Genomic DNA, 6,207 nt, shown 5'->3' with positions numbered 1-6,207 from the left:
CGAAGTCTAACCTCATCTCCTGTGCTGCAGTGTAGAAGAGGTAACGAGCTTATCTCAGTGAATACAGGAAGGAGAATTCAGGGCATTTGATAGCACCATCTATATCCTCAATTTCATCAAAGAATCAAAGAATAAACAATTCTTTTAATCTTTCCTCAAAGGTGATGTTTTTTAGACCTCCAATAGTTTTTATTGTTCTCGCTGGGTTTCTTCCTGTGGGTCTTTATCATAACAGTGCTCAATTCCAGGCACAGCACTCCAGCTGGGGTCTGATGAGCACTGGCTTTAAAATATCACACATCTGCTTTTACATCCCACCAAAGATCCTTTGCTTTTTCTCTTATGGCAGCAGAACACTGCTTAACCAGTCCTTCTCCAGTTTGTGTATAACCTCACTTGTGAATTTTCTTCTATGTCCATTGATTTTTACTGAATTCTAATCTTGTTCTGAAGAAAAAATGTTTAAGACCCTTCACATCTTGCAGATTTGAAAAGTGCACTGTCTATTCCATCAGCCAAGTCATTAATTAAAATACTGCATGTTATCAGATCCAGAATGATCCTCTGAGCTGAGATGTTCCTCTTGAAAAATTGACCTTCTAAAAATATGGTTAGAGTGGGGTTTTTGTACCCATCTTGTATTGTTTCTACAGTAGTTTATGCTGGACAGCATGCCCCTCCCTTTCTCATGAGATGTCACAGGAGGGAATTTCAAAAGCCTTAACAAACTCTATCTGTATCACATATATTGATTCTTTCCTATTTGTCTTGAAATTATGTGCTCAAATCATGCAACAAATATGATGCAGCATCAAAATCTCAAACAGCTTTATAGTCCTCACCTCTGTCACCAATGTTATCACCTCCATTGTCCATGCACTAAATTAATGTCAGAAACAAAAGCTTAAAATTATGTCTAAAAAGGAAATACTCATTAAATCCCTGTATTCATTAATTGGAAGTCAAGGCTTGAATACTAAAAAATATAAATTTGATAAATAAATACATTCTTTTATACACAGCAGATATCTATACACAACTGGCAGAACTCACTGACACAATATTAAAACAATGGCACATTCTTTACTGATTAAAAAAAAAAAAAACAACACTCTTAAGGGAATACACACAACATAGCCTAACCAAGGAATGTACAAATGAATAAAAATATAAATTCTTCATTAACTGTTAAGATGACAAGGATTAAAAAGAAATTTCCCCTTCAAGCACGTTAGATTACAATTGCCCACTTTCACCGTAAGACTGATTCTGCAAACAAGCTGCCCAACTAGACAGATTCTGCTGTTGCATATGAAATAATAATGCCTCTGCATTTTTTTGAAGGTGCTTATAAACGCAGCGATACTAAATAGAAGAAACATAACAACTGAAATGGGCTTACCAACTTATGTAAGGACTGACAAGTGGCTTCGTTTATCTTTAGAAGCAAGCCAGGGACGGATTCAGAGTGTGATTAAAAATAGCACAATGTGTTCATCCCTAGCTGGAAGACAGCAGAGATACCAAACCTGAACTCAGAAACTAGAAGATAAACATTTCACATTAAAGTTACCTTTCCAAAAATCCAAACAAACTCTGTAGCCCCAACAAACCTGTTGTTAAAACTGAAGGATTCTTTTACTTGATGAGACTCCAAAAACAGCTCCACCAGTACTGAAAATAAAACCAGTGAAAGGCACCAGGGGAGAATTCAGGAATCCTGTGTTTTATTCACAAGCCTGCTTTGGACCTTGGTACCTTCCCTGTACCTTAATTTTTCCATCTCTAAATGAAATTCATGAAACTACTTCCTCCTTCTCCATAATACATACATACGTGATAACATTTAAATAATTTTTCAAAGGTCTTAATTCTTTCAGATTGAAGTTGCTATGAAAATGGAATATGTGGCTTTAACGGGCTGTTTTTTCTTTATTTTTGCTCAACAACACAGAGATTCAAAATCAGACTTCAGTCAAGCCTGCCAGTTATTGCTGAGTTTTGCTCTATGAGGTGAAGCTGATCTTATGGAGAAGTTTCTACAGGTACCAACCATTTCCCTGTGTGACAGAAGTACTGTTTTATTCACCTTCTGTTTAGACTGGGCATAGGAATGTGTCCCAGTTTAGAGTGGCCTTTTCTTCTCCTTGTCTTCTGTCTTCTCAAGCTCAGCACACCCATGATGCCAAGGCTGTGCAAGATCAGTGCAGCAGAGAGGCATTTCTGAAAAGTAATCTGACTTCTTTACTCAGTAGATGGTAAAAAATGCTTAAGCAGTATTGAAACCAGAGCAGTTTCAGTTGCACAAAAGAAAGGGATTACTGTTACACTTCCCAAAGTGACCTTAAAAGTGCTAGGCCTCCCAGGAGTCTAGTCTCCAGTATCATATACATCTCTGTTACCTTGATTGGAAATGTTCTCTCACACTCACCATGGTAGGAAACATTTTCTGTCACCTCATTAAAATAGTCAAAGCATGGATTTACCCAGAGGAGAGTGAAGGATAAATTCCCCTGCTAGCACCATTCAATGCCCGTGCATGTTCTGGGCCAGGCACTGGCTCAGCAGCAGCACAGCAAGCAGATGGCTTGTTTCATCTGCTCTTGGCAAACTGATTGAACCCCATGTCTGGGGGAACAACGAGGCTTTAGGTGCTGTTCAGGCAGTTTTTCTAAGTGAAAAGTTGCAGAGAGCAGAGAAGGAGAGGATTTGTTGAAATTCAGGTGGAAATTATCAGACTTGCTGTCCATAGAAAAAGGTTAGTTTTTTATCTCTGTTGGTTCACTAAACATGCTATTCTTTTTCCTCCATGCTACTTGATCTTTTTACACTCTTTCTGGTTTTTACCTCTTAGGCATATCTAAAAAGTGAACAAATGAAGTTCTGAGGGAAATGTGTGGCATTGAACTGTGCGAGAGAGGAAAGCCAGAGTTCACTTTAACTCAGGACTAGCAGGACCACCTGGCCGATGAAGTAAAGTTCTCAGTTTTATCCTTTTCATGTATGTATTACTGCTGCTTTGAACACCAGAATGTATTATTAGAGTTCTTTGAAGTAAAACTAGTTAAATAAGATAAAACTCATGTGAGTTGTTCCCATTACAAAAAGAAATTTATGATGGTTAGCCATCTCACAAACATCAATAATCCTATTCTCACAAATACAGCAACAACAATTCCAGATTCTTTCCAGACAATAAGTAACACAAAAGAACTCACCTTTTCTAGACACATTTCCCTGGAAATGCTTTTCTCAGTTGCTTTCTTGTTCTTGGAATCTTTTCTGTCTTATCTTTCCCTTTGTCTCTCATACAAGCAGATATTCCAACAAATCTCTCTGCCCAAGAGACAGCTCAAGAAAATCCTCCATCCTTACAAGTCCCATTTGCATTTGCAGGTACTATGACTCTAAATTTTGGGTTGAGGTCCCCTTTAATTTGAATAGAGGAAATGAAGGGTGTACTTTCTCCAACCAGCTGCCACGCAGTTTAATCAGACCTCTAGCAGTGTTATATAGGGTGAATTGATCCACAGTTTTCTATCAGTCATCACTGCACAGTGTTATTATCTTAAATAGTGCACTAATCTGGATCATCATTCTTGGTGGATTTTCATAAACACAAACCAAATTATAATCCTATGAAGAATTTCTCCAAATAAGCAAAGCTGTCCTTGTAAAATGAGAGAAACAGCATGGCTCAGTTATAGTGTTATGTATATTGTCTATTTTTACATACTATTTTTATTATTATTGTTGTTGTTTTAATTATTATATTTCCATGCAGGGCAATGGGTCATCATTTACTATTCTGAGACGTAACATCCCTCACTGAAAACCTAGGCCATTGAGCCATAAAGAGCATGAGTTTATCCAGCTTATCCAGTGATACATCAAAAATCTTGACTAAGTGCACAAAAATTCCTATTGTGCAAACAACAGTGCATTATTAACTCTAATATGAATATATTAGGTGAATATTTTTGGTGCAAAATAAACATTTAAATGGTAGAAAATATTTGTCTTTCTCTAATTTAACCCCCTGAGAAATGCAAGAGATATATTATTATTAAGTATATATTATGAAGCACAGACTATCAACTATCAGTACTCTTCGATGTCCAGAACAATACAAAATTCTGTTAACATAACTTCTTCATTAAAAAGAAATTATAGTTTTGCAGCATCAGCATGCAAAAAAAAAAAAGAATGATTATGCAAACGGCTGTGCAATCCACTGCATTTTTAGGTAAGTAAAGAAATTGTCTAATGTCTAACATTTGCTAATGTCCAAGAAGTTTTGAAACTCTGGTTATATTGCAAAGTCCACTGACACTCCAGAAAAGCCAATTCATAGAGCAAGATCAAGCACCTCTCCTTCTGTGATTGCCTTTTAACCATTTAGCTTTCATTTAAACTGTGCTGGCATGTATTAAATAACCTACCCAGATTGTTTCAGATGAACATGATATGGAGCACTTTGGAGACATAAGTCTTAAGTCATGAGAAAGCTCTCCCAGCCAATCCAGGTGCTGGCTTTTGAATCCAATTCCTGGACACCTTATTCCTGGATGCATTGTTGATCTCATCTTCCCTCTGATAAGTCCCATGGTAACATTGTGTGTCTATGCTTTTGCCAATAAAAGGGTTGTTGAAGCTGATAAGTTACAGTAATGATATTTCTAATAGCAAACTCAGCGCTGCTGCATAACAAATGATGTTTATTTCATTACAAGGCAGTTGCAAAGCGTAGTATTTTTGATTGCAGTTTTACAGTACTCAGAATTAATCTGTCAGGACAGCCGGCTTTATCCTGCAGACAAACTCATTTGTAATCCTCTCAAGTATTCTACCATGTGACTTCAGGAGATAAAAGAGCCTCCTTTAAAGTATATTTCCATAACCCACATTGACTGATGCTAAGTACAGTGGTATCTCTCCCACTAGATTAACTTTTAATTATTGCAATTTCTCTCATGAAAGAGACTGTAAGATAGAACAGCAAGTCTCTACACAGTCATTCTATGGGCAGAGGACATTTTATGTTAATTTACTGATTTATTTAAGACAAGAATTCCAGCAGCAAGTGACAGTAAGTAGAAAAGTGTAGCAAAACTCAATATATTCTCATTTGAGAAAATCTGACAGTGGATTCTTTAATGCTGCTCTCTTCACAACACTTAAATTATTCACTTCCTTTCAATAAGAAAATTCTTTCATGTTGCTCAGACCATATTTTAGCCTATTTTTATGGCATTTCTTTGGATATCGGTATTATGTGGTGTTGTTACAGATACTGAAGTGCTTGCTTGAAGCTTCACTAGCACACGATACGTATTAATGTCTCTTCCAGAAATCTTCCAGTATAAATGGGCTCAAAATTCAAGAGGAAAGAGAAGTTGAAAACATAAATATATTAAATAACTTTTATTTGGTGGATTTCTATCTGTTACGCTCAGCTGTCTTGTTATACATCCATGGATCATACTAGCAGAAACCTATCTAGTTACACAGTGTTAAAATGTTTTTGTTTCTTCTATGTGTTCAAACATCCAGAGAAAATGAATGCAAAATGCACCATTATCAGTGATCATTAGTAGAACTGCATATAGAAAGGAACTTCTGAAAACTATTTTTGTAGATGAAACTACATTTCCCTAGAGGGACGCAGAGGAAGAGAGGTAAAAATATTGCCTATCTTTGGAAATATCTGACAAGGAAATAGGGACACCTTAGTGATAAAAAAAGGAGTACTTCCTACAGAACCAGTCCCGATGGATCTACACAGATGGAAACCTGTATTTATTTCTACCTCTGAAAACACAGGAGCTCTAAATCTCATGTCTTCTGCAAAACAGCTCAGAGCCAGTAGAGCAATCTCAGCTACTCCAATCTGCAGGAATACTGAAGAGCCGCCAGGAAAACCACCTGATACCCACTGACACATAGAGGTGCTATTATTTACTGCTCTGTAAGACCAGCAAACTATTATGCTCAGCAAAGAAAAATGTTTTAGGTCTAAGTAATTATTTTCCCAGTGACCTTAAAATATCCCTGTTGTTAAGAATTTTCCTTGCACAGGACAGTCTCTGTAATAGGATCAGGCAGTATGTTTCTCCATGCCAAGTCACTGAATGCTAAAATGATTTGTCATCTTTCGCCACAGGCCACTGCCTGACCCACACATGCCACAGTCTAATATCTCGCCTG

This window comes from Passer domesticus, chromosome 5, assembly GCF_036417665.1.
Source record: "Passer domesticus isolate bPasDom1 chromosome 5, bPasDom1.hap1, whole genome shotgun sequence".
NCBI classification, from domain to species: Eukaryota; Metazoa; Chordata; class Aves; order Passeriformes; family Passeridae; genus Passer; species Passer domesticus.
This window is presented reverse-complemented; position numbering follows the sequence as displayed.